General features: G+C 42.6%; 1 long non-coding RNA gene across 1 annotated transcript; it reads left to right on the top strand.

The window, feature by feature from the left end:
• The first annotated feature begins 8,751 nt into the window (after positions 1-8,751).
• On the top strand, positions 8,752-12,622 carry LOC145351524 (uncharacterized). The gene is made up of 3 exons (XR_013888418.1): positions 8,752-8,817; positions 10,088-10,167; positions 11,949-12,622. It is a non-coding gene; the product is annotated as an uncharacterized LOC145351524 (long non-coding RNA).
• The last annotated feature ends 1,769 nt before the right edge of the window (positions 12,623-14,391 follow it).

Below are 14,391 nucleotides of genomic sequence, written 5' to 3'. Positions count from 1 at the left end.
TGGAGTGAAGTGGGCAGCAATTGGAGCCCTCCAGAGGTTCTGACAGTGGTCAGGGTGTGCCCCCTTGGCAGTGGCATCAGCGATTGGAAAGCTGACATGTGCCACTGCAAATCTCAGCGCTGACAGATCAGTGCATGCGCAGTGGCACGCTCAGCGCTGTGCTGCTGGTCTCTGCAGTGGAATAGGCCACGTGCCCTGATTTTTAACAGGATTCATGCTGGTGCACTCTGCAGTGCACAGAGTGTTGGAAATTATTCTCCCACCACCTATGGAAAAAAACGTGATTTACTCCAGTTTCCAGCACTTTGGTTGGGATTTTAAGACCTCGCTCAAGTGAGATAGGAAATTCTCGCCTGAGATCAATGGAGGTTTCCGTTGTTGGATCCTCACCCATTCCAATTCTGTGGTGGGTGAGGTGGTAAAGTTCCGGCATTAGAATTTTTTTGGGAGAATCCGACCCTGTTTTTCTTCAGTTTAATCCTATGAAAAAGCTTGACTTATTTCTGTTCTTGAAAGTTTCAGCACAGGGATTGAATATAAAAGTAGGGAGGTCTTGCTGCAGCTGTATAGGGCACTGGTGAGGCCGCAGCTGGAGTACTGTGTGCAGTTTTGGTCGCCGTACTTACGCAAGGATATTTTGATCTTGGAGGGAGTGCAGAGGAGGTTTACTAGGCTGATTCTGGAGTTGAGGGGGTTGAACTATGAGGAGAGGCTGAATAAACTAGGCTTGTACTCGTTAGAGTTTAGAAGAATGAGGGGAGATCTTATTGAGACGTATAAGATGTTGAATGGGATGGATAGGATAGAGGTGGAGAGGCTCTTCCTGCTCAGAAAGGACAGTAGGACTAGAGGGCACAGCCTCAGGATAAAGGGGGGGCGGTTTAGAATGGAGTTGAGGAGGAACTTCTTCACTCAAAGGCTGGTGAATCTCTGGAATTCTCTGCCCGTTGAAGTGGTGGAGGCTGCCTTGCTCAATATTTTTAAGATGCGGGTTGATGGGTTTCTGATAGGCAGGGGGATTAAGGGTTATGGGGAGAGGGCGGGAATGTGGAACTGAGCCACGACAGATCAGCCATGATCTTATTGAATGGCGGGGCAGGCTCGAAGGGCTAGATGGCCTACTCCTGCTCCTATTTCTTATGTACTCATGTTCTTATGTTCAAGTGTTAATACACCTCTGAAAACACATTGGGCCCAATTTTACCATTGCGTAGTGGGCACGAAAATGTGGTAAAGTCAGGCATGAGGCCATTAACGTAATTCGCTCCCACGTCCACACAGATGCCCACTTTACCATGGCCCGAAAATTTGCATGCATTTAAATTGAATTAATGGGCTTCTCACCCAACTTTACCAGCATTTTCCCTTCATCATCGCGTTCATGAATCCAGATTCAGCACAAAACAGACCAGACAAAATAGGTCTGTTTCGGGTGCTCCAGCTTATGAAGAGGTGAGTTCAGAGCATCCAACGGCTCTCTGACTCAGATCGGTGATGGGAGGGGGTTAGGATGAGGGGGGCCAGATCATTCCCTGGTGAGGGCGGGGGGGAGGCGGCGGGAGAAGGGAGGCCCGATCATTTTCTGGTTGGGGGGGGGGCAGGTCAGATGTATCTCTGGTGAGGAGGGGGGAGGAGGCCAGATTGTTATCTACTAGGGTGGGGGTGGGGGAAGGCAGTGAGAGTCCAGATTGTTGTCGGGTGGTGGGGTTGGGGGGGGTTGGTTGCAGGGGGACTGCTGCCATCTGCGGGCAATTGATGGGGGTGAAGGAGGGCAGAGGGTCGTGGTCTGGGAAGGTGGGTGGATAAGGGGGGGCAGTTATGTTGAGGGGGTGGGGGCTATGGGGGCTATCGCTGCCGGGCTGCTTCATCCGCTTTTTGTGGCCTGGGAGTGATGTGATAGGGGCGCAGTTTTCAATTTTTTTTCCTCACTGCGCATGCGCTGTTCAAAGCTTCGATCGGAGATGCAATGCTTCCAGGATAATAAGCCCCATGATTCAGATTTGTGATTTTTTTTCAGGCTAAGTGCATATGGGAGCACCTGAGAACAGATTCCCAGACGAATTGTGCCCAGGTTCAGCCCCTAGAATCAAAATGGTAAAATCAGGCCCATCATGTTGCAGTTAATCGGAAGGGGAATCATCTTTCTCTCGTTTGTAACATTAGGTAGGAATGTGGAAGGATATGGAGCTAAACGGAATAAATAGAATTGTGGCGCAGATCAACTTCAATCTAACTGAGTGGTGGAAGAGGCTTGGTTATTGAACATCTGACTCCGGTTCTTATTTATAAGTCACGATGTTCCCGTCACGGCAGCTGGTTGTTAACCGGTATTCTCTGTACTGTGCTATCTGTTGGTTTTCTGTACTGTGCTATCTGTTGGTTCTCTGTACTGTGCTGTCTGTTCATTCTCTCTCTGTGCAATGAACACTGAATTATTACTGTCTTTATCTGATTGTTTCAGGTCCAGTCCCCTCTGTAAGAGGATCTGAAGTGCGAGGATTCCTGGGACAGTCAGTCACACTGCCCTGCACATACTCTGTCACACGGTATGGTAAAACTGAAATGTGCTGGGGCAGGGGACAGTGCCCTGTATTCGGCTGTTCACAAACACTGATTGTAACAAATGGGGAAACTGTAACTTCCACAAGCTCCTCAAAATACCGCCTTGATGGTAAAATAGAGGAAGGGGATGTATCTCTCACTGTGGATAATCTCAGTGAAGGAGACAGTGGCTGGTATTGCTGCCGTGTAGAGATTCCCGGCCCTTTTAATAATCAGAAAGTGAATTTCAATCTGCTGGTTTTGGAGGGTAAGTCTGTTCAATATTATACATTACTGATATTTCTCCCGTTTCAATACTGATCCTAGATTTATTGTTGATGTCTGTGTTGAATATCGAGGGATGAAGCCGGGACGTCCCGCTCCCGCTTGCGTCCACTCGCTTAAAATTGCGCCCCCGCCCGCGACGATACGGAAGGTGAGGCACACAGACAACGAGCCTGTGACCTTTCCGTACAGAAGCGCTGTGTATATTGGTGACAGTGATAGAACATGGGCAGGAGAGATTTTTCACAGCTAAAGATGAATGAACTGTATCCCTGGGTGTACACTGCACTCCCGCTGAATGTAGAATGGGATTTAAATATTTGAAAGCAGCAAATAACAAATGTAACAATTATTACATGTAGCTAAAAATATACAGTACATGAATATTATGTTATAGTATTTATTGTACATGATTATTTTTCGATGGGTGATTTCCGAGTTCACTGGACAACTAAATGATTTCATTCGTTGTTTCATGTGAAGCTGTGAAGTAGTCCCATACTTCACCATAAAACAAAGCCACAGGGTTAGCCTTGCTCAGAAAGCCAACAGATACTTTGGTTTTATTTCCTTCCTGTTGGATGTTGCTCTGTACTTTAACTGGTTCTGTTGAAATGTCCTCCATTTTATATTATCCAGTTTTTCTTTCTGCCTGTAGTTTTGCTTCAGTTTTCTCAGTTGCTGCTGGCAGTCCAATGATACCAAACACAGAAATGGAGATGGATATTTGTTTAGGGGATCTGAACATGTCGAAACTTTGTGATGGAGAGAAACATGATATGAGTGAGGGGCGAATCAATGCAGCTCAATGATTACAGTAACATTTTGTTTGACACTGCAGTCTTCACTTTCTCCTTCTCATGATCTCTTTTACACAAGTGAGGCTTCATGTTACTAAGTGTTTCCATGTCAAATATAGTGACAAATACACCTTTTTTTTGGAGCAGAGATATGAGGGTAGAACAGGAAGCTTTCACTGGGTAGCAGTAAGTAGAAATGCCTTAAGCAGAAATGCCACATGTAGTTCATTGAATCCCTACAGTTCAGAAGAGGCCATGCAGCTCATTGAGTCTGCTCTCTGACAGAGTAACTTATCCAGGTCCTCTCTCCTGCTGTATTCCCTTAACTCCACACATTTCCCACGGCTAATCCATCCAACCCACACGTTCTGGAACATTAGGGGGGCAACTTGCCATGGTCAATGACCTAACCTGCACACCTTTGGACTGTGGGAGGAAACTGGAGCACGTGGAGGAAACTCACACAGTCACAGGGAAAATGTGCAAACTCCACACAGTCTTCCAAGGCCGGAATTGAACATGTCTCTAGAGCAGTGCTAACCACTGTGCCACAAGTCCATCCTACTCTGCCATTATGCTGCCCAGGTGATCAACAGAATAGCTCCATGATTTCCAGGAATAGAAAGGAAAAAATGCTCAAGAACTGCTCAAGAGAATGCTCAAAATGCTCAAGAGAAGCATCCAATGCTTCTCTTCACCCTCAAAGGAATTTCACTTTGCCGATTTGGAACAATGAATGACTGTGTATAAAAATGCAATATCTATGAACAGTGTTTCACAGAATCACAAATTCTTATGGCACAGAAAAGAGCAATTCAATCCATGGTGTCTGCACAGGCTCTTCAAATAAGCAACTCACACAGTTCATCGCCATTCCATCATCTTCTTCTCTTTCAGAGAACAGTGTAATTCCCTTTTGAATGCTTCAATTAAGCCTCCCTCCACCACACTCTCATGCAATGCATTCTGACCTTAACCACTCACTTTTCTCCAAGGAAAACAGTCCCAGTTTCACCAATGTATTTTCATAACTGAAGTTCCTCATCACTGGAAAGATTCTCATGAATGTTTTCTGCATCATCTCTAATGCTTTCACATCCTATTTAAAATATCAGTGCACAGGACAGGACACAATACTTTTCCTGAGGCTGAACCTCCTCGCTCTTGTACTTTATACCCCTATCAAAAAAGCCTAGTTTATTATATGATTGATTAACCACTCTCTCAACCTGTGTTGCCACTTCTAATGACTTATGTATATATTGTCCACATCCCTTTCCCTTACAGTCGCATCCTTTATTTTATATTGGCTCTCCTTGTCCTTCCTTTCACATGAATCACTTCACTTTTCTCTGCATTCAATTTTATCTGCCAACTGTCTATTCATGCCACCAACTTGTCTGTGTTCTTTGAAGTTCTACACTATCTTACTCACAGTTGACAATCTATGATCTACAATGTTGAAATTGTGCCTGGAATGCCTAAGAAAGACCTGCCTGCTAATTAATACATTCAGGAAAAGCAAGGGTCCCCACACTGATTACTGAGGAATGCCACTAAAATCCTTCCTCCAGCATGGAAACAACCATTAACTAGCACTTTTTGTTTCTTGTTGCTTAGCCAATCCATATCCATGTTGCTAATGTTCTTTTTATTCAATAAGCTCGCAAGTCTGTTGTACTGCCAGTGATGCAGCAGTTTACAACTTATGTCAGCGCTAGCAGGACCTAGTGTTCTCCAGGAAGTATCTCGATAGTCAGCGGAAGCAGAGGGAAAGACTGTGCTGGCCTCAGTTCAGTGCTGGTATCTCTTGACCAACCCACCACTATTGAAGACTCAGTTACCCCCTAGCTCAGAGAACCCAGGTGTCGAGTTGCACCACTCCACAAGGGTCCGGAAGGCTCCAGAGTGACTGACTTTGTGAACTTTGCTGAATGGCCACAGTTTGTAAATTTTATTAGTCCACAGCATTAACCTGGCTACCAGGTGGCACAATCTAGCAATGTATTGACAAATATTGTTCCATTTAGTGCTCTATATGTGGCATGGTAGCATAGTGGTTAGCACTGTTGCCTCACAGTGTCAGGGACCTGGGTTCTATTCCAGCCTTGAGTGACCGTGTGGAGTTTGCACATTCTCCCTGTGTCTGCGTGGGTTCCCTCTGTGTGCTGTGATTTCCTCTGACATGTGTAGATTAGGGTCATTAATGGGGTAATTATGATGAATTGCGGGATAGGGCACTTGGTGGGTCTCTTTGGTGTGTTAGTGCTGACTTGGTGGGATGAGTAGACTTTTGCACTATAGGGATTCTGTGATTTTACTAAGCATAAAACTCCTGTGAACAGAAATTGCACCTGGCGAAAAAACTCAAAACCAAAGATGTCCATGTTTTTGTGTTTTATTATCTGCCTCATTTTGAATATTTTGCCCAAACAAAATTCAACTCAGAGGCAAGCATTTTCCATTTAAAAAAAAAGGAATTAGAGTAAAGAGCTTGATCTACCTTACTTTTACAGGTCTAACTAGCCAGTTCAAGAGTATCTATTGTAAAGACTTGCAGATGGATGTAATCTGTAGACTGAATGATATAATATATGGGGTTTAGTACTGAGTGAGTTTGACTGTACTGGGATTCTCCTAAAAACTTTCTAAGTGTGGAATTCGCCTAACAACTGGAGTAAATCCCATTGATTTGTTTCAGTGGGGTTTTCAAAATGGATCTTCCACACTCTGTGCATCACAGAGTGCCCTAGCGTGAATCACACTGAAAAGTTGAGGACAGGGTGTATTCCTGCTGGTGAGGCTGGCAGTACGCGCTGAGCGAGCCATTGTGCATGCGCTGACCTATCAGTGCTGACAGTGGTGCATGCACAGTAGCCTGCAGTGGTGGCATCCTGATTGCTTGCCAATCCCGCAACCCCGCATCAATAAGAATCTGAAGAGTAGTCCTGGCTTTAAATTAGGTCAAATTTTGCAAATAGATGAGTGGAGCCACTTGTGATTAGCTGGCAGAAAGCTGGCTAAACAGACTTCGTTCTCTTTGTTACAGCCCAGTGAGCTATCTTAGGAAAAAGGATACAGCTTTCTCTGTTACTAAAAGAGTGGGTGGCTGTTTCTGCCAATTTAAAGTTGCAGTTTGGAGTTTTGACCCTTCAAATGGCAATCTATCATCTGGTCATTGGTACTCATTTGGCTCCTTATCAATTGCATCATTGAGATATTGATACTGAAATACTGTTAGCTTTGCTTGTCCGTGTGGTGCCAATGTTGTTTCGTTTGCCAAAGCAAACACTTTGGGACAGGGAAGGGAAAATCAGGCAGTGTTCTCACTTCAGATTGTAATTTTCTGGACAGTTTTCTCTCTCCTGGTTGTCATTTACTGGGCAGTGTTCTCACTCCTGATTGTCACTTACTGGGCAGTGTTCTCACTCCTGATTGTCATTTACTGGGCAGTGTTCTCACTTCAGATTATAATTTCCTGGACAGTGTTCTCACTCCTGATTTGTCATTTACTGGGCAGTGTTCTCACTCCTGATTGTCACTTACTGGGCAGTGTTCTCACTCCTGATTGTAATTTATTGGGCAGTGTTCTCACTCCTGATTGTAATTTACTGGGCAGTGTTTTCAGCATGCTGTTCGTTAGTGGCCGGATTCTCTGTTCCTGCTGCTGTCAATCAGATTTCGCATTGATGTCACCCCATGCTGCCACCGCTGACAGGACTGGACAATTCTGTTGGCGTCAACTGCCCTAAACTGAAATCACACAGCTGTAGATATTGGTGAACAAATCTGGTACAGCAAAATTAACTTTATGTTTGCTGAGGAAAGCCAGTGGCTTTGAGCTGTTCTATATATTTCAGTAACTAAATTTTGAACTCAATTCTGAAGTTGTTTCTTACAAACAGAAAATTGTCGATTACAAATGCTCCATTTACGAAATGCATGTATAATTTCACAACTCTATTCCATTCCATGGAACAACATGACCAAAAGCGTTGACTATGAGGATAATCAGGAAGAAGGTTTCAGGCAACTTACACATTCCCTTTCCAGCTGAATTGTCCATGATCATCTCATTTGATTACTGTTCCACTGAAGGCAATACTAAGTCTCCATTCTATAACAGCTCACCATCTACCTACTATAGGCTATTTAGAGCGTCCACTTAGCCACAATGCTAAAATCAAAGTGACCACAAGAAGACTGAATCAACTTTATCCAAATCATTCAATACGCCATTCAAAAATCAACTAATCATTCCTGTCCATTCCAATCATCCCTGTATCCTGAGTGCCTTTGCTGGTCCTACTGCTCCGACACAATGCCACCATAGTGGCTACAATATGGTGTCTGACACTGCAGATAACCTTGCTGGCCAATCTCCAGGGGCTCTGAGCCTCATCAGCTCAACTTCAAACTGTGTTCACTTGGCATCTAAAGCATCAGTCTGGACTGGGTGAAAGGCAACAGCAATGGAATTAGCAGAGTAGCAGTGGTGGGAGAATGAACTTTTTACCCCATAAGCGGGTAGCAGTTTCTCCCGTTCCATGGAGCCAGTGCCACTTTCCCATGGTGACATTGAGCATTCATAGTAATTTGATGGAGTACACAGTCCTAACAGAACCTAACCAGCAAGTCTATAACAGCTGTGGAGTACACAGTCTGTTGGACTGCACTGACATGGCTCCTGAAAACTATCCCAGACACAGTCAAGAAATTAGCCACATTTTTAACATGTGCAAGTCTGTATAACCCAATGTATATGAAGGTTAAAACCTCTCATTAAAACTACTCTTGCTACATACTTACCTAATTACAGAACTCATACAAGCTACCACTTCACAGCCATGATTGCGGGTCCATACACAACTCTTGCAACATTCCTTCAATTATTTTCAATTTCATAACTCTCCCATAAAATCTCCACTGCTGGTTTATATCCTACCGTACAATTGGGATGATTTTTATCCTGAAGTATTAAGGCCCCTTTATCCCCCTATCATTCCTGTAGACCTTATCATCTGCTATGTTTAGTTTCCTAGCATATTTTAATCAAGTATGAATACTTTTGGTGTAACTGTAGTTTAAAATTGTTGCAGAAGTGATTGCCAATAATATTTTTTAGCTGTCACAGGTGATTCCACAGGAACGATTCCTCCATTCACCGATGTGCCCCAAACTACTGGACATGGTAAGCATACCAACTTCAGTGAGATCAAACACATTGGGGTGATTTTGCAGCAGCATTCGCTGTGGTAGTAAACTGCGACGTGGACGTAGAATCTTGTGAGAATCAGAAAACGAGATTCTCACTAACAAGATCTGATTTTCTCTGCGCACAGAGTGGAAAATTCCACCCATTGATTTGGTTTTTAAAAATAGCTATTGATCAAAGAATGAAAACAAAATTCGGCATTTAATATTAAATTTGAGGAAACCTGCTTTGATACCAAACATACGCTCTGTGAAATTATCTCAAGAAATAATCATTATGCAGGTGTTAATTAATAGTACAAATCTTAATTTGCGATTGAAAATTATGAATGGACAGATATTAAAAGGGCAGAGGGATGCATGTTCCAATGATTTCACATGGGTGACAACTGACCATTCTTGTCAAGCAGAACAGTGGAATTCTTTGAAGAAAGGACAACCACAAGCTGTATTGGCAGTCTTGCCAATGACTTAATATGATAATAACCTCATTTACAATGATGTGACCTTGTCATCCATCACAGAACTTGTCTACCTGCATTAGTGAAGAAGTTCACATTAACTGGATAGCTTAAGTTGAGAAATCAATTCACACTGGCTCTATGCATTGGTCAGATATTTTTAAAATTAGTGTCACAAGTAGGTTTACATTAACACTGCACTGAAGTAACCGTGAAAATCCCCTAGTCGCCATACTCCGGTGCCTGTTCGGGTACATTGAGGAAGAATTTAGCATGGCCAATGCACCTAACTAGCAAGTCTTCCAGACTGTGGATGGAAACCGGAGCACCTGGAGAAACCCACACAGACCTGAGGAGAATGTACAGATTCTGCACAGATAGTGACCAAGCCAGGAATCAAACCCTGGTCCCTGGCACTGTGAGGCAGCAGTTCTGAACACTGTGCCACTGTGCCATCCCAATAATAATATCCTGTCAGTTGAAGGATATGTAGATAGAAGCTGTCCCATCCAACCTAACCATTAGGGGACAAAGAATAAGAGCAGGAGTAGAACATATGGTCCCTCAGGCCTGTTTTGCCAATTAATAAGATCACAGCTGATCTTCTATCTCATCTCCACTTTCTGGTTTCATTCTCATATCCCATTGAAATAATAAGATGGCGAGCATTCTACTTTCTGAGCTCCAGAGATGCTTCATTGCTACATCGATGAGAAGATAGCAATTGTTCTGGATTTCTGGATAAGGCTCTTAGAAACATAACCTCTTTTGTTTGGTTTCTTTCAGGGAATAAGATTTTCTCTTCCGCTAACTCAATGACTTCCTCACCAACTAAAAAGAATTCAACTCAAACTCCACAATCAATTGTGAGCAATTCAATTTTTCTCCAAATGCAATGGTTTTGTTCGCTTCTGTATTTTCTTGTTACTCTGGTCGATCTCCTGTCCCTGTGTTGATAGGCAGTCCGAGCACACAGTGTAAGGTGAGGAAGTGATAAGGGAGCGCTGATGATGATTGAGCTTTCGTTTATACTGCTTTGGGAGATGATGTGGGAGTAGTCTGGGGGATCAAGGGTGTAAGATGAACGTTAGGTTATAAAGCAGTTTCAGAAACAATAAAGAGAGTTGATGATGGAAAGGACTGAATATTTAGGGGGAGGGTATTTGATGCAGAGTTCTGAATACAGAAGGGAATTACAGCTGCAGTGAATAGTTGTATGTGAAAGGAATAAATTATTGAAGATTTGAGAGCCCGTTGAACAGTGGTAGCCATGTGTACAAGACGCACTGCAGGAACTCAACAAAGTTCCTTAGTCAGCAACTTCTAAACACATGATCACTACCATACAGACAGACAAGAGCACCAGATACATGGGAACACCACCACCTGGAGGTTCCCCGCCAAGTCACTCACTATCTTGACTTGGAAATATATAGCCTTCACTATTGTTGGGTCAAAGTCCTGAAAATCCTTCTCTAACTGCATTGTGGTGTACCTACACCTCAGGGGCTGCAGCAGTTCAAGAAGGCAGCTCACCACCACTTCCAGAAGGGCAACTAGGGATGAGCAATAAATGTTGGTCTAGCCAGCGACACCCATATCCCATAAATGAATAAAAAAAACACAAGAAAAGCTCTATGCAGCTTTTTCCAAAGTTATTACATGAAAGAATAACTAGAAATTCAGAGTTAATTTAAGAATTATGTTAGGATGTAGCCCTTCACAGGATAGTTGCATCACACAAGTGGTAGGTAACAACCACGTCCAATGAGTGAATCATAATTTTCAATTTTAAAACAATCACCGTTGCTGAATTCCCCATCATCAACATCCTGGGGAAGAGTTGGGGCTGTCTGTCACTATGGACAAAATATTTAACAGTCATGGCCACAGGTCAGAGTTTGGGCATGCCGCAGTGAAGAACTCAGTTCCTGACTCCCCAGTGCCTTTCCACCATCTACGAGCAACATGTTAGGTGTGTGATGGAATTCACTCCATTGGTTTGAATAAGTACAGCTCCAACACTGAAACAACCCAGGATAAAGCAGCCCACTTGATCAACTTCCCCAACCACCACTTTCAACATCTTTCCCTCCATTGCCAGCACATAGTCTGCAGTGATTCAAGAATGTCACTTTCTCAAGGGCAATTAGGAATGAGGAGTAAATGCCAATGCTGCCAACAATACTCACTTTGCAGAAATGAATCAAAAACGAACAAAAAAGAACCAAATCGAAGAAACTGGGACAAGATCATGGTAGAAGTCCTGCTCTCATTTTTCTGGGACGAATTAATAGAAAAATCAGTTATAAAGACTTGGGAAAAGGTATGCTCAGGATCACAGAAATCATATTATATCACAATGTGAATGGGGTGGCAGAATGTCATGAATTTTGGATGATCATTCAATGAGCTGCACTTGATATCGACTCACATAATTTAGGATACTAGGAATCTTTGGGTGCTGCGATACCAGGAATTCTGGAATTCTTATCACTTCTTTTCACACCTCATTTCAAGTCATGATCAATGGTTAAGAATATCACTTTGTCCCGCAATGATTTTTTAGCTGTGTTTCTTGCATTGTTGCTGGTTTTAATATTGCAGAGAAAGGTTTTAATTTTTTGATTCTATTTCTCTGCTTCAGACACCAAAAGAGTTCTCTCACAGCCTGATTGCTTCAGTTCTGTTGGCTTTTCCTGTTTTAATTTGCTACATTGTAATCACCGTGTTCCTGTGCCAATGGAAATGTGAGGTGCCTCCATCTCATAATCTGCTTTAATCCTCATAACGTGAAGATTTTTTTACACAGACAGTGTTTATTTTTCAATTGATATATGATGGTTTGAGTGTGAAACAATGATGCTTTGTTTTGTCAATATAATTGCAGGCGACTAAGATTAACTGTTCTGGTTCATCTTTCTATGAAAATCTATGAATTCCTCAATAGCATTCAAAGTACTGATCAACTCTGATGTTTCCTGACTGCAGGGTTACCCTGCCTTTTATGAGAATGTGTATCCATATGCTTAAGTCATAGTTCAAAAGTAGAGCCAAATTTCATCAAAGAACTTCTATTTTGTAACAAAACGCCCCATGGCATTTTCAAAATGGAAGCTGTTGAACAGGCGCTAGAGGAATTTAGGAGGGGTGACTGGTCAAAGAAATGGTTTAGGGCATTGGTTCCCAGCCTTTTACCTGTCCACCATTGGTGACTGAATTCAACTGTCTTGATCCTAATTTCAGCATCTCCCTCTCTAAATCTCTCTGCCATTCTAACTCTCAAGGAATCCTTACAGTGCAAAACAAAATAATTCGGCCCATTGCACTGACAACAATCGCGCCCCATCCCTGCAACCCCACACATTTACTCTGCTAATCTTCCTGAAACTAGGGTCAGTTTAGCATGGCCAATCAACCTGTACTCCCTGATTAACTGGCCCTATTTGCAAACAAGGCGCCAACTCCACTAGCTTCTCTTCATTTATCGAACCTTGTTAGGGAAAACACCTACCTATTTGAAAAGTTTGTTACGTTTTACTATCTTGCCTTATAATCTGAGGTCATGCGACTAGATCAAATTGGTTGTTCTAACAATGAGCAAAAGCTTTGGTTGTAATTCATTTCAATTTGAGGCTGCCAATGACTGGAACAAGGTGCAACTAGAGCTGGAGCTATCAAACTTTATGACCATGGATAATTTCGCTGAAGGGCGAGGGCTCCGTCAACTGTACTTTCATTTGTTAAGTTTCACTGCTACTTTGTATGTTATTGTTTTTAATGCTTTAATGGATTGTATTGTTGTGGAATTTATGCTGCGGCGGCATTAGCCTCTTGGGCAGGTCATTGTTGTAAATGAGAAGTTGTTGTCAATTGACTCATCTGGCTAAATAAAAACTAAATAAAATTTGAGTACAAGAATACAAAAAGTCCTGCTACAATTGTGCATGGTTTTGGTGAAACCATTTTGTCCTTCATTTATGAGGTAGGATATAGAGACACAGAATCACTACAGCAAAGATTCACGAGAGTAGTCTCTGGGATGGGAGGGTTGTCCTGAGATAAGGTCAGTGAACTGACTCTATATTGTCTGGAGTTAAAAAAATGAGAGATAATCTCATTGGACAAGTCCAAGATTCTGAAGGGCATTGATAGAGTAGACACGAAGAAATTGTTTCCATTGGCTGAAGGAGGCAGGGAGGGATGGGCGCACAGCCTCAGGATAAGGGCTGATTGTTTACGACTGGGATGAGGAACAATTTCTTCACACAAAAGGTTGTGAATCTTTGGAATCCTCTCCTCCAGGGATTTGTGAGTGCTCCATGTATCATATTGAAGACTGAGCTAGATTTTTGGTCATTCAGAGAATCGAGGGATTTGGGAAAGAGTTAGATCAATGGAACCATGATCATAGTAAATGGTGGGGCAAACTTGAAAATCCATATCGTCCACTTCTGCTCCTACATAGTGTGTTTCCTGCTCTTCTGTCTGGTCAATTCACACAAAAATAAATGTATTTCCAAATCCTGTTTTTCTGTGCTCTATCATATTGTGAAGTTCAACCAGTGATTGAGTTGCTTGATACTCTTGTTTCTGGTTTTCAGGTAACTATCCAGAAAAGGAAATATTGTCATGACAGAAAATTTATTTTGTTCTTAAAGTATTGGGACTTTTCTCCACGTAAGACCATGCACACTAATCCTACACAAACCAAGCAAACTATGTGATGTTGTTTCCCCAGTGTTCTGCGACTTTCCTGCAATCCAGACCCACCCTTGACCTGTTTGAACCACAGCATCATTAAGCCCAGGAAAATATGCTGTAATATTCCACAACTGGTAGCAGCATGAAGTGCCATTGAAAAACACTGCTCTGCGCATTTAGAATGGACATGGGAAAGATTTCTTGAAGCATTTAAGGGGAAAGGGAAGGTGTTTAATTTTACATCTCCCAGTGTGTTTTAAATCTGGAAACTTGGGCCAAAGATTGTGTAGCCATGTTAGAAGTTAACTTTAATGCTAAGTGCAATATGCACGGTCCTAGTATCTAAAAGCTATGTATTTAGTTTCTACTGATTCATTCAAAGATAA

This window comes from Carcharhinus amblyrhynchos, chromosome 13, assembly GCF_965287045.1.
Source record: "Carcharhinus amblyrhynchos chromosome 13, sCarAmb.v2.hapA, whole genome shotgun sequence".
NCBI lineage: Eukaryota > Metazoa > Chordata > Chondrichthyes > Carcharhiniformes > Carcharhinidae > Carcharhinus > Carcharhinus amblyrhynchos.
The sequence above is the reverse complement of the archived record's forward strand: the minus strand, read 5'-3'. Positions and strand labels throughout refer to the sequence as shown.